Here is a 15,448-nt window from a genome sequence, read left to right as displayed (position 1 = left end):
GGTTAAAAAGCCTTAAAGAAATGGCCAAGTAAATAGATATAACAATCCTTCCCTGCTGGGCTTGAAATGTATCTAACAGCCAAGAAGATGGCCTGACCTATGGAAAGAACTATTTGGTGCCCTTGAAAAGGTTCATTTGCTGAGGCACTGCTATTACTTATCTATAATGGACTCCATTGTAACACTCACATTACTGGTACAGCTTCAGCTGTCTCTCTCTTTCTCTGCTGGCCATTTCAGCCTCTCACATCATTACCGGGCTATACTGCACTGCACACCATTCCCCTGATGTTTCCTCTGCATAATTGAAAAAGGCAGCTGTTGATGGAAACACATTTGATCAGAGCTATTTTCTGACATGGAGACTGAAATGGCTTGATTAGCTTCAGGATCTCCTCTCGCCCTCCCCCCCAAAGATTACCCAATAAACTCCTCAGGTAGCAAGCTGAACCAGGTTAAGAAACAAATATATAAACTGCTGTGAGCATTTTGCTTCCACAAATGAATTTGGTTTGAGGGGGAGAAATTATTAGAAAAAGCTGACAATTCTAAAAGAAAATGCCATTTTTACTGCGTGTGAGAAGCTCCTGACTGAACCACCTGCAGCCAGGGGGTCATCAGCCAAGACTTGCAATAGTGACTAGTGATTTGGGTGCCTCATTGTTTATATGACCAACTTGAGACACCTAAGGGGGCTTGATTTTCAGAGGGTGGTGCTCAGCAGCTTCTACAACTCAGGACCCTTTTAAGAATGTCAAGCTAAGAATCCAAAAAGAGAGGCATCCCAAATCACTAGTCACCCTGGAGAAACTTGGCCATCAAAATCCATGAACTAAGCAGGTCAGGACTTACCAGCATTTGGATGGGTAACTGCCAAGAAAACCCAGAGTGCTGCAGGAAGTGCTGTGGGTAACGCTCTTTCTCCTACACAAGCACCGAGCAAATGCCACAGGGCTCTGAGGAGATTCTCAACTGATGTCAAGTGACTCAGTGCTGTTGATTTCAATGGAGTCTCACTGATTTACACCAGCTGAGGATCTGGCCTATTTCTGGCTGTAATATCAAACTAAGCTCCTGATCTCTAAGGTAATTAAAGAACCCCTGACAATTGTACGATAGGAATATTTGTCCTGGTCAAATTCCAGTTTGGGTAACTACAACATGCTTTCCTAAATACCTGTTACAGGTTTAATGTGATGTGGTATCACTGTCTTTTTCACTTCTTGATCTAACAGGTACACAGTGGTGATGTGTGTTTTTAAACAGTTGCTGCATTCTGACTCAGAGACAGAGTGTGTGTGTAGTTTTCCCGTGCTCTCACACACTCTGCATGTAAAGAAATAATACCTCTTTGCAAGTCACAGATGCTATGTGAATGTAGGATATTGCTGTAGTAGATCTTCACCTCTGAATTTAGCTAGGTGGTTACAGCATGCTGAAGAGAAGCATTAGCAAGAGGAAACTAGGTTCGGGAAATATGATGGGATTTGTCTTAGATTCTACATTTCCAGCAGTAAAGTGTGTACAGTTTCCTTTAGATTAATGACTGGTTGGGAGAGCTAGTGCCCTGAAACTTTGCCCTGGGCCATTAACCTCTCATGTCATTAATTCCTAAGGAAATGCCCCATGTTGAGGATGTTGCTACCATTATAATTTATATATACTGCTAATCTACTTCTCTCCTATGAGAAAAAAACAAATCTTTTCACTGTCTGAGTACTCCTATTCTGAAACTATGTTTCTGCACAGGGTGTGCATGTAGTAGGAGCGTTTTGATAATTCCACAAGAATTCATTCATAATAGTGCATATAAGGTGATTAACGAACAATCAGAATTTTACTATCAACAGACTTTTATTTCATGCTTCTCCATCCCAGAAAGGGGAAAAAATCTTGAGGATGAGAGAGAACAAAACCTGGAGACATTCATTTGAATGGAAATTATAGAATCAAAGAATCATAGGACTGGAAGGGACCTCGAGAGGTCATCCAGTCCAGTCCCCTGCACTCAAGGCAGGACTAAGTATTCTCTAGACCATCCGTGTCAGGTGTTTGTCTAACTTGCTCTTTAAAATCTCCATTGATGAAAATTCCACAATCTCCCCAGGCAATTTATTCCAGAACTTAACCACCCTGACAGTTAGGACATTTTTCCTAATGTGCAACCTAAACCGCCCTTGCTGCAATTTAAGCCCATTGCTTCTTGTCCTATCCTTAGAGGTTAAGAACAATTCTTCTCCCTTCTCCTTGAAACAACCTTTTATGCACTTGAAAACTGTTATCGTGTCCCCTCTGTCTTCTCTTTTCCAGACTAAACAAACCCAAATTTTTTCAATCTTCCCTCATAGGTCATGTTTTCTAGCCCTTTAATCATTTTTGTTGCTCTTCTCTGGACTTTCTCCAATTTGTCCACATCTTTCCTGACATGTGGCACCCAGAACTGGACACAATACTCCAGTTGAGGCCTAATCAGCGCGGAGTAGAGCATAAGAATTACTTCTCGTGTCTTGCTTACAACACTCCTGCTAATACAAGAACAGCTCGATGTTTATCAGTGGGGAGAACAAAATCCAGCTTAGAGTCAGAAAAGTGTGTCTGATTAGAAGAAAATACGGGAGATGAAGAATGTGAGAGTTTTACCCTTTCAGCCGAGCACAACAGTTGGCGCTGAAGCCATACTAATCAGAGTGCCTTCCAGAGTGTAAGAACATTTGACTACCAGGACCAAATCAATGATGGAAGGATGATTATGGTCCAGAAAAAGACTGTGCAAATGGCACTGGGCTTGTGCCCTTATTTGCTGCTGCTGTGTCATTTTAGTCACATCTGCTAGGGCTAATGATAAGATGAAGTTAGTATCACTTAAATGTCTGTTCTTTGTTAATAAACCTATTCTTGTTTTATTACAAAACCAGCTCAGTGCTTGTATTAAACTGGAGGGTAAGTCCTCAGCTAGCCAAATAAGGTGGTGTGTACTCTGTCTCTTTGGAAGTAGCAAAGTTAACTTTGGTGAGCATCCAGTGAGAGGAACTGGACACTGCAGAGAGACATCTCTACTAGGGAGCTCAGGAACTGGGATGCACTGATTGTGACCTGGAAGGCAAGGTTTGGACTGACAGAGCCCTGAAGAGTTTGCTGACTAGGCAGACAACAAACAGCTTAACAGCAGCAAAGCTCTCGCTTGCTGAGGCAGTTGAAACAGGGGGTCACAACGCTGGGTGGGCATCCTAAGTAAGACATCACACTGATTCTTTTAGGCGCTTTTAAAAAATTTACCTCGGATCATTACTCACAGTGATGATTAAAACTAAGCAAATAATTCATATTGACTATTTGAATAATTAAGCTACTTTCTATTCCTTAAATGTGTGTGAACAGCTTGCAATATTCTCTGATTGATTGATTATTTCACAAATATTTCCTGTGGCTTGATGATCATTTGCTGGAAATTATGCTAGGTGTATTCAATATCTGAAATTTGAGCAGCATCGGTTAGCTTTGATTGCACATATCCATCAATCAGGTACCGTTTTGGTTCCCTGACTGGATGAGAGTGACTCTCCAAACCAGTTTCCTGGTAAGTCAAGTCATGTTCACGAGGTCAAAATTTGCTGTCCACAAATATATTCGCTTGTTTCTGCAGAAACTCCTGATGATAAACGTGTTTTCCAGAATATTCACAGAGGATGAGATTCGTCCCTTTACAGACAGCCTGTGCAAAGCACATGCATCAAACATGTCCCATTGTGAGATCATAAGTGTGACTTACATAATTTATATGTCTTTTGTTGGCCAACTGCAGAGGAGTGAATTTGATCTAGAAACTGGAATAAAAAAGGGGATGTGAATAAAGCTGAAGCAAATTCAATAGTTTTGAAAAGGAGCAAATATGTGAGCAAGCCATTAGTTGTTTACCAAGCTCTAATGATGATGAGCAGAAAAATCAACTAATCACATGCTTAAATGAAAGCACATGCTTAAGTGCTTTTCTGGACCAGGGCCAGAGTGTGCAGCATCTTGCAAGAGGAAGCCTTTAGTTTGGAATCAGTGTGATTCCCTTTTGCATTCCCCAAAAAGATTAACAGGAAGCAGCTTCTTCCAGCAATAAAATGCTTCCCCTTGGGGACTCGTTTCTTTTTCCTCCCTAATGAGGAACAATATCTTCAGGCACTCAGACTTCTCCCAGGTGCTGGATCCTCTCTCACAGGAAAATGGATTTTGCAGCTGTTGACGCTGTACAATAAAGCAGTGACTCTTTAATTAAATAAGGCTGAGTATAAATTTTCTGGATGTGACTGTGTGCTCATCTTTCTCTCTATGGGCAACAGAGACATACTTCTGTTTGTTTTCTCTCTCTCTCTCTCTCTCACCCCTACCATTTTATTTATTTTGACTTAAAATAAACAAACCCACCCAAATCCCAGGAGCCCCAACAAAATGTTAAAAATACAAACCATGACCACAAAATAGAAGTAACAGAGAGACAGTGGCAGATACAGTACAATGCAGCCCTTTGTGTAGGAAGGTAAAACAAAAATTCCCCTTGTCCCCCTCTTTCCCTCTCCAGTTCCATATGGCAGTATGGAGCCCACAGTCACCAAATAGTAGCTTCAGAAATTGTACAGAAAATCATCCTTGTATAAGACTGTGATCTACAGAGCAGGGAGCCAGAAGTCAGGAATCCTGGGCTTTCTCCTCAGATTTGTTGTGACTCATTGCAAGACCTTGGTTAAGTCACTCAGGGCTTGATTTTCTGAGGTGCTGAGCACCTGCAGCTTTCATTATTTTCCGCTGGAGTTTTGGGGGTTCAGCCCCTCCGAGCATCAGGCCCTTAACCTCTCCATGCTTTGGTTCATCCAAGTGTTAACTAGCTATAATGCTATGCACAGTACGGTGGATTGGTAATGGGACTGTGAGTCAGGAGACCTGGCTTCTGTTCCCAGCTCTGTCACTCATCTGCTCTTCGATACTGAGCAAGTCATTTCTCCTCCCTACGCCTCTGTCTCCCTATTTGGGAAAGGAAGATAGTAATACTGGATGATATTTTCAGAAGTGCCTCAGTAGCTCAGAGGCCTAAGTCCCATTTTCAAAAGTGACTTAGGCACTTCGGCTCCTGCATCTTATTGAAAGTCACGGGGACTTAAGCTCCTCAGTCGCTTTTTAAAACGGCAACTTTTGGTTCCTAAGTTACTGAGGCACTTCTGAAAACGTGACCCACTGCCTCACCTTGGAAAAGCACCACAAAGAACTCCAGTGCATGTATGCGATTATTGCCTGCCTACTTCCAAGGGGTGTTGAGAGACAGTCTTTGCAAAATGCTTCGAGACAATCTAATTGAAGGTAATATAAGCACCAAGTATTAGTGACAGCAATGGGAAAACGATAAGGTTAGAAACGTACAATACAATGGCTTTTTGTTTTGGCATGGCTCAACCTTTGAAATGCTGTCTGAGGAATCAATAGTATTGGCCGGGGAAGGATACTGTGTGGTCAATTTGTGTAAATTACTTTAAGATATTCTTCAATGAACACAACTTGAAATCCTTTCTGTGTCACAAGGAATATCAATGTCAAAGCCAGAGCTCAGCAAGGACAGAGGAGCTGAACTAGTTTTGACCTCATGTCTCTGTGACCTTGGGTGTGAACAAGAACAGAACATCTGGTACATTGCTCCTCCAGGATGGCATTTGGGAGTAATGCCCCTGCACCCCTCTTTCCTAAACAAATTTGAGGATACTACTTGGTGGATTCGTCAAGAACAAAACAGACAAAGTGACAGAGAAAATGAAAAGCATTAGCTTGATATATAAATATTGCTTGAAATAACAGATTATTTTTCTGCTCCAAAAAGTCATTTGATTTGCAGCCAAGCTGCATTTGAAATACAATACTTCAGGGGGGATGGACGGACAGACACACACACACACTCTATTCCCAATACACCTGACCAAAAAGAGTGCAGTTCAAAAAGTGCATCACACCCAAAATATTTGAGCTTTCTACTGCCTGGCTGACTTGCCAATTTTTCCTTTTGATTTAGGTGCATAAGCAGCACCTTGACTCCTGATGATGGATCAGTGGGAAAACTGCATGGCACCTGTGTATGCATTTATTTTTCCTACAAATCATGTCCTGTGTAATAAACAGTCACACGGTCTCTGAGATATGGCCTCAAGGTCAGATTCTGTATTCTGGAGTTGCAGGAGCTGGCAAGCTTAACAATGGCAAGGTTTGAAAATCCCATTGGAGAGAGGCAACAAAAACAGGGCAGCTAGCTTTATAAACAGGGGGAACTGGGATGAGCAATGGAGTCCTGATGACACAAGGCAGGATAGGGTTTGTTGTTGTTCTTTTTAATAGTAATAATTGGAGGTCAGAATCTTAAAGAATAAACCAGGTGAATTTTGTTCTATGCTTTTGTAAACCGGCAGCCAAAAAAGATGTCTGCCGATGAACCGATTAGTACAACACAGCACTTTCTTTCCCAAAGGACTTTACAGATGAGCCATACTTTGATTTCAGTTACACTGGTGTAAATCCAGAGTAGCTCCACTACAGTCAGTAGAATTCACCAGTGTAAAAGAGATCAGAGTTAGGCCCAATACCTGTCTAAGCCAGGCTCTCTCTCACCATGGAAACACGAAGGAGACCACACTCCCATGGCATTTTGGAAGCTCATTTTTATACATCAGTGTGTCACAACACACTTGCTGGAGTTTGCTGACTGTGGGTACTCCTGACAGCACTTCAGTGGTACAAAGCTATGGCATATTAAGCAATCAGTGAGAACATATGCAATGCTGTAATACACCGCTGCTGCAGTAGGAAGATAAAATGAAAGGCTAGGCCATGCTTGGCTGGGTGCAGCTGACTAATGACTCCAGTGTTAGTGGCTGCTGATAATGAAGGCAAACACAGAGCAGTCCATCAAAAGTCAGGGCAGGTGAGAAAAACAGGGCCCACAGATAAAGCTCAGTACATTAGGTGCTTTCCTTACTGTTCCATACCTTGCTGCAGAAAGAAAACCCTCAAGGAATCAGTATCCTCTAGTGCATGGTCATTTAAAATCCTCTGAAATAGGGTTCTGTATTATACATTTTCTTGCAATGTTATAGGGTTTAGGAAAGGAGTACTTGTGGCACCTTAGAGACTAACAAATTTATTAGAGCATAAGCTTTCGTGAGCTACAGCCCACTTCATCGGATGCATACGGTGGAAAATACAGTGGGAAGATTTTATATACACAGAGAACATGAAACAATGGGTGTTACCATACACACTGTAACAAGAGTAATCAGGAAAGGTGAGCTATTACCAGAAGGAGAGCGGGGAGAGGGGTGGGAGATGGAGGGGGGAACCTTTTGTAGTGATAATCAAGGTGGGCCATTTCCAGAAGTTGATAAGAAGAGTAGGCAGTGTTTTCTAAGGAACACAAATGGAAAACGACATGATGAATGTAGTGCATCAAAATAATGATCTGTACGTTAATCTTTACTTTAGAGGTGACTCACACCTGAAACAGCAAACACAGAAAACAGACTGCCCGAGAAGCCTTTCTGGGGAACATCAACTGTCCGAAATATCAGGATATTAGCATGGGATGAAATAAGAACCACCTTTACCCTTATCCTTTATCAAAGGTTTTTAAAGCTTTATCTCAAAGTCAACATTTCCTGAGGTTTGAAAACATTGACCAAACTTGAGTGTCACTATTTTTCATTTTTGTTGCACTCGGCACATCCAGATTCCATCTGCTACTGGAACTGGAACACCTGTGATGACATCACATGGCATGTACTGGACCTGATTGCCTATATGATGCCTCAGTGATCTCAAAGGGGCTCTACACTGGCAAATCCCTGTACCTGCATGAAGCACCTCTGAAATCAGTGGGGTTCTGTGTGGATGCAGGGGCCCATCCACCTGCAACAAGCTTCAGAATTGTATTTTAAGAGCCAAAACACCACAAAACACAGCTGCTACTCTGAAACCTGTCATATTCTGTGTGCGGTACGAATACGGGAAGATACGGGAAGAAAGAAACAAATCTTATGGGGCAGCCTGTACTTCCAAAATGTCAAGCCCAATTTTGCAGGTTCAAGATCTTTGGATTGTACGAATAAGTATCAAAAGTTCTGAGTGCTTAACCGCATCTGCACCTGTGAGCAGCTGCTGGTTTAATCACCACTAACAGTAATGTTTTGTGAAAAAAGAGACATATTTGCCCTCCACAATTTTTGAGGATGGGGAAGAGGAATATTAGCTGTCAGCTAGGACTAAGTGATCTCAGAATTTCCTTCATGACAAGCAGCATCAAAACCTTACGAATGTTAAGACTCTAAAGTCCTTTATCTAGGCCAAAACCTCCTTCTGATTAACTGACACAGGAATCATGACAGCTACGTACAACTTGGGAACAACCTGGTCTCCATCACTTGAACTATCTGCTACGTCATCAGAGTCCTGTCGCACTTTTGAAGTGAGCTGTAGCCCACGACCACTTATGCTCTAATAAATTTGTTAGTCTAAGGTGCCACAAGTACTCCTCTACTTTAAAATAGGCTTGCCAATTTCGGTTGGATGCGTTCCTGGAGATTTCATCACATGACATAACCTTTAATTAAAGACTAGCTTTTAATTCCTGGAGACTCTAGGCCAATCCTGGAGGATTGGCAACCCTACTTTAAAAGGCCACACCGCACATCAGGATGTGAGACGCACAAGAGATCAACTGGACACCAGGCCGATTTTCAAAAAGAAATCGGCACAGAACTTTTTGCTATAGAAATGCAAGGGGATGTCTACACTGCAGCTGGGAGCAAGCCTACCAGCCCAGGTAAGCAGATTTGTGGTAGTGGGGCTTGTGCTAGCATGCTAAAAATAGCTGTGTGGAGGCTCAGCACTGACAGAGGCTCAGGCCAATCACTCAAGCGTGGACCTAGGAAATAAGTTGGGCTTGAGCCTAGGTGGCTAGCCTGCACCCCCGCCACTGCTCCGGTTATTTTTAGCGTGCTACCATAAGCCCTGCTACCACAAGTCCTGCTAGCATGGGAGGCTCGCTACCAGCTGCAGAGCAGACATACTCTACGGGTGTGTCTACACTGCAATTAAAAACCTGCGGATGGCCTGTGCCAGCTGACATGGGCTCGCAGGGCTCAGGCTGCACGGCTGTTTAACTGTGGTGTAGAGGTTCAGGCTCCGGCTGCAACCCGAGCTCTGGGAGCCTCCCACCTCACAGGGTCCTAGAGCCCAGGCTCTAGCCTGAGACCGGAAGTCCACACTGCTGTTAAATAGCCCCGCAGCCCAAGTCCTGCAAGCCCGAGTCAGCTGACATGGGCCAGCTGTGGGTGTCTAATTGCAGTGTAGACATAACCTAAGAGACATACAGTAAAAAACACCCAACCACAATGAATTGGGAGCAATACTGAGTCAGTAACCAAAGGTGAAATCTTCCTCAAGAGTTTCAGACAAAAAAAATTTCTAAAAATTGAGAGAGAATTTAACGATGCTTTTCCGTCATCATAATGTCTAGCAATACAGACAGAAGCATAATAACCTAATTCAGCAAACTCGAATTTAAGCACCAACCATTTCTTCCTGAGAGCCTGAGTGGTGTGGCTTCCCTTTGTTTGTATGCTGACATGCAAGGTCTACTTCCTCCCATCTTCCCAATTTCCTTGCATAATCCTCTAGCTATCTATTGAAAAAAAAAACACAAAAATAACCATTGTGGTAAATGAAAAGCGAGCTGTTTCCTAGGAAATGTATTAGACCATCTAAATACAGGGATATCTGGAGGAGAAGATCAAACTCACGTAAAGAGCTATTAAAAAAGTGGAAATTAATTTTAAAAAAGTATTTTCTCCCCTCTGGATATCCCAGGATCCTAACATTATTAGCTTGGAAGATAATCAAGAATCTCTATCTTTTGATGGAGAAAGGCATAATACTTAATAAAAGCACTGGGAAAGATCTTATTTCTAAATTTCCTCCGATTCCCTAATCTACTTTTTCACTCCATCAATTTGTTTCCCCAATTAATCCTGTCTTCTGCCTCTGAGTTCTTAACACACGAAGGATGAAATCCTGGCCCTGTTGAAGTTAGTGGGAATTTTGGCATTTACTTTAATGGGGCAAGGATGTTCCCTTAAAGAACCAGTTCAGATGTCTCAGAACAGGGTTCAAGACTCTGCACGGTCAGTAAACAGAGCTTTCAATGATGTAGCAGATATGGGAATGGATTAAGAAGAGATAACTCTATCAGCAGACATACTGCTATACAAGCTATCATTGCCAAGGGAGAGATCTATGGGTAGACTTTGTTTAACTTCCATTGGCCAAATAAGAACCACAGTAGCTTCAAGTGTCAGATATCTTTCAATAAAATTCTCATTTTTATTTTTTGTTTACATTTTTTATGCTTTTGTCTCAGAAAAAAAGGAAATATTGTCTTTTATTTTCTTCTTTGCCATCTGGCTTTTTGAAGAATGGAATTACATGATTAGAGTTGGGTGGGAAACAGTTTTCCCAACCCACAAGAATTTTTGAGATTTAAAAAAAAATTCCCATCCCTAATCGTGATGAAAGGTTGAAATCTCACAAATTTCTGCACACCAAACATCTGAAATAACCAACCCACCAAGATATGGTCAATTGAAACATTTAATTTCAAATCTGACCTTTTAATTTTTAAAAAACGTTTCCCTCCCATAAATTAACTGAAATTTCTCAACAAAAAGTCCTTTCAAAACAATAATGGAGCGTTTTTATTTTAAAAGTGCTGAAATGGGGCATTCCAACAATTCTGAAACTCTGTTTCCAAAAAATTTCAAAATGGGGAATCCACTGGAACCAACCCTTTCCCATGAAATGTTTTCATTTTGACAAATCGGCATTTTTCCAATGAAAAATGTTTGATTGAAAAATTCCTGATCAAGTCTTTAAATGACAGAGTGAAATTTAAATACATCCATGCACAAGATATGTCTGACTTTCAAGAGTGCTGAGCAGCTACAGTTGGGACCAGGTTCTCAAAAGATTTTCAACATACAGCAGCTCCCATGGTTCTGCAGGAGATGTGGGGGAATTCTCCACAGTCCTCAACAGGAGCTGAATCTCCACCTCTCTATGCTCCATTGAGACCAATGGGAGCTTCTGGGTACTGAGCTCTTTTGAAAATCTGCCTTTACACAAATAATCAGTCTGCAACTCCTAAAATAGGCTTGCTTTTAACTTTTAAAGTATAGCTACCATGTGTCTATGGAAGTGTTTTGTTTTTCCTAGGGAGGGAAAAAAGATTAATGATACTAATGGGACAGGACGAGGCCTGCCAATCTCTTCACAGGTTCATTTGTTTTCTCCAGGAAAGTCTGCAGGGTTCTCACTAATTGGAAAATAACAGGGATGTCTTTGACCATTTAATAAGCGCTTTTAGTTGAAGACAGAGCTTTTCTTAATTAGAGCTAAAACTATTCCCAGATTTTCCTAGCTATATGCTGTAAATCTGAACGTTTGGGAGATGCTGGACATGAGTCTGCTATGCCGTCAGATCAGGACGACAGTGTTTGACACTCACGTTGCACTTACTTGGCATGGAGACGGGAGGCCAAAGTGGAAAGGAAGGATGGCCTAGTGGTAAGGGCACTCGCCTGGGCACCTGTAAGACCCTGCTCTGCCACGTTCTTGTGTGACAGTTGGCAAATCACTTGGGGCCAGATTTTCAAAGGTATTTAGGTACCTAAAGAAATAGATAGACCACTAATGGGATTTGACAAAGGCCTAAGCATCTAACTCCCTAGGGAACTAGGCATTTTAAAAACCCTGCTACGCAACGATCTGCATCTGGAGGTGCCTGGTCCTGGGTCTCTCCGTGTCTCAGTTCCCATCTATAAAATGGGCATAATGGTATTTCCTTACTTCACAGAGGTGTTGTGAGGATAAATCTGTTAAAGATTGTGAGGGGTAAGCCTTGGTGTGCTTCCCCTGATGCTTCATGCTTTATCAGCATGGTATTCTAACGAGTATGCAAATATAATTGAGAGGCAAACTTGGTTGCTTTGAAATAGAAGAATAAATATGCGATTGCTGTGACTAATCTCCTGAATGCCAGTGCTGTGATAGCAACTCCTTGCTGCCCCAGAGAACTGGGGAAAAAAGTGTGCTCTCCTCCCTGGTTTCCCTTTGCTTTTAACAAAGCCTCTCAGAACAGGTATATATTGTCTAGTTAGCAAGCCTCCTCCACTGGTAGCTGTAAAGGCCAGCTCTAAAAAGGACTTCCTGTTCCTCTTCATCAGTTTCACATAGAAAAAAGGATAAAAGACAAAAACACCATATCACTCGGGGGTGAACTCTTTGCACAAAATGATCACTCCATATCAGACTTCTTAGTCCTAATCCTCAAAGGAAACCTGCACAATGCTTTCAAAAGAGCCTAAATTCACAACTACGATAGACACTAAAAATCATGGTCTTATAAAGACACTGATATATGGTAGATTACAACAATCTGTAACCCACTAACTAACCCTCCTCTGTCTTATGACTGCAGAGGTACTGACTGCCCACTTCACCTGGAATGGTCTCTTGCAACATCTGTTAACTCCTTATGCTTAACAGTCTGTTCCACCTTGTATTGAGCTGTGACATTCTGATTAGCTTTTCCAGACCTGAAGAAGAGCTCTGTGTAAGCTCAAAAGCTTGTCTCTTTCACCAACAGAAGGTGGTCTAATAAAAGCTATTACCTCACCCACCTTGTATCTCTTCATCAATGGCACTTTCATACACACCTTTTCCATTGCTGTTACTGCTGAGTGCCTGGTGTAGATATTTATATGATTGAAATGCTATAAAGCTGGATTGTATTTAAACTGTATAGAAGGCTCACTTCGTGGTTTGATGGGATGCTTGACATTTGAAGAATAAATGTTACGGCTGGCAAGAAAACAAGAATTCTGTTTTGTGAAAAAATATCAAAATTTGTTTTCATTCTTTATCAGAACCAAAATGAGAACTTTTAAAATTTTCCATGAAAAAACCACAGTGTTTAGGGCACTCATCTGGGACGTGGGAGGCCCAAGTTCAGATCCTTGTTCTGCCTGATTTAGAGCTGGGACTTTAATCTGGGTCTCCCATATCCCAAATGCTTGCCCTGACTACCAGGCTATTGGCTATTCTGGATCAGTGTCTGACTATCTGTGTCTCTGTGTCCCCAATACCTTGGACCTGTGAAACCTGCCCAAGTAATGGTTCATCAAAACTGGTACATTTCCACATAAAGATTTGGTTTTGAGGAATTGGCATTTTCCAGTGAAAAAAACCTTTCACTGAATAATTCCCAGCCAGCTCTAATAAAAAGGACTGCAAGTCCAGCAGCGTGTCACATTTCTGGACATGCACTGACTGCCCATCAACAATCCGAGCTATGTTGATTTAGTGTCGATATTAGATGGATGCCTAACTCCCTTACGCTCCCTTGAAAATCTCAACCTAAAACTTTTTTGAGGCACTTGCTCCCAGTGAGATCGTCAGCATTCACGGCTCGACACTGATGCCTACATTTCAGCGCATATAATTCATCATTTCAAAAGAGACACTTATGTAATCAGAACATCTCTGTGTCCCAGGTATTTGGTAATCAGGGTCAGGCACCCAATCCTAGCACTGCTGTCTCATCTCTCTCTGGGCAGCTTATGCATTGTTCAGCTGGAGAGTTTCTTCAGTTAGGTTCTGCACGGAATAAAATTGCTGCTCTTGGGAACTAGACACTTAAATGCATCAGATTTCAACAACACTACTCCTGTGTTTGTGGGCCTGGCTTTCCACTGCATTAATCCAGTTTGATGCCATTGTAACCCTATTGAGCTCACTGGCATAAAACTGGAGTAAAGCACTGGTGAATCAGACCCTGTATATTTAAAGTGAAATTGACTCTTCCATCTTGCATCTGAAGAAGTGGGTTTTTTACCCACGAAAGCTTATGCCCAAATAAATCTGTTTGTCTTTAAGGTGCCACTGGACTCCTTCTTGTTTTTGTAGATATAGACTAACATGGCTACCCCCTGATACTGGACTCTTCCACTATTTCAAGAAACAAACATGATCCCTTCCTTCTTTTTCCTCTGTCAAAGGATCTTGAGGCTGATTTTCAGACGTGCTGAGTAAGTGTAGCTTGTACTAACATCAGGTGGAGAGCTGGATGCTCAACACTGCAACAAATCAGGTCCATAATGACAAAAGGAACTTCTTAAAGTGAGACTTCATGGTTCAGCCTCCTTTGATGCACAATAATTGTCCCCAGTACGGTAGATGTTCAAGACACTGGAACAATGTATAAGAAAATTAATATAGTGATTTTATTTATATCCTGGAGACAGTGAGGCATGCACTACCCTTGGGAACAGAGAACAAATACTGATTTCAGAAACTAAAGCCTTGGTTGATGTATTTTCTCCATTAATAAACTATATCCAAGAGCTGAATGGAAACAAAACAACAACTGCACTTTAAAAACTACATGAGGAAAGCAGTCAAGTTATCCAGGAAAACTGATTTCCTAAGTAATTACTTTCTAGTTTATTGAGGTTTCACACAGAGCAAAGGGTCAGTGATGAAGGACTGTGCTGCTCTGTGATAAATAAGGTTAATGTTACGGTACAGCTCCGTGCTGTGGTCACGAGGCAAAGGTAGGAATATACGTGCACTTTCAAGGTTTGCTCTGAAGCGGAATGATACTTTCCTGTATGTGAGCTTGACTCTGCACTTTGGCTCCAATCAGCAAAGCATTTAGGCACATGGCCAATCCCATTGACTCAACTGATATCAGTGGGACTACTCAGGTGCTTAAAGTTAAGCACATGCATAAGTGCTTTGCTGGATCAGGGCCAGCACACTCAACATCTTGCAGGATCGAGCCCTGGAAAGGAAAGTAGATCTCCATGTTACTCGGAGACTGCATTGGGGCAGAATGTCTGAGTAGAAGTGCTAAAGAGCCAAGACCCAGGCTAGATTCTCCCATCAACCTTGCACTGCCTACTCCAGAGGTTAGGCTGGCTTAACTATGTTACTCAGGGGTGTGGATTTTTCACACCCTGAGCAAAGTAGCTGGTTTGACCTAACTTTTTTTGTGTGGACCTGGCTTTGGGCTACTCACACACTGTCACAGTTCCTTACCACTTTACCAAACCTCAGCAAAACCCTGTCTTGTTCTTGATGGTCTCTATAATGTTTGCTCAGGTCTGGAGTGAAATGACACTTTCCGGTATGAGAGCTCAGTCCTGCAAGGTGTAGAGAAAAATAAGGTGCATGCCAAAGATAAAAGCCTTCCATCCCGTTTTTAATATATTTCCAGCACAAAGTGTGCCGGAAGTGATTCACTTAGCATTAAGTGAAGAACCTTTAACATGATACATTAATTTTGGCTAGATATCTGTAGCTAATACACACATTCTCA

The 15,448-nt window shown here is 41.9% G+C and overlaps 1 protein-coding gene across 1 annotated transcript in view; it reads right to left on the bottom strand.

The window, feature by feature from the left end:
- The window catches only part of GALNT9 (polypeptide N-acetylgalactosaminyltransferase 9), a 216,142-nt gene that overhangs the window by 98,998 nt on the left and 101,696 nt on the right, over window positions 1–15,448 (bottom strand). The gene's annotated exons all lie outside the window — the stretch shown is intronic.

This window comes from Eretmochelys imbricata, chromosome 15 (assembly GCF_965152235.1).
Source record: "Eretmochelys imbricata isolate rEreImb1 chromosome 15, rEreImb1.hap1, whole genome shotgun sequence".
In the NCBI taxonomy this organism is placed as follows: Eukaryota; Metazoa; Chordata; order Testudines; family Cheloniidae; genus Eretmochelys; species Eretmochelys imbricata.
Note: the sequence above shows the minus strand (reverse complement) of the source record. Positions and strands in the feature narration are given on the sequence as shown.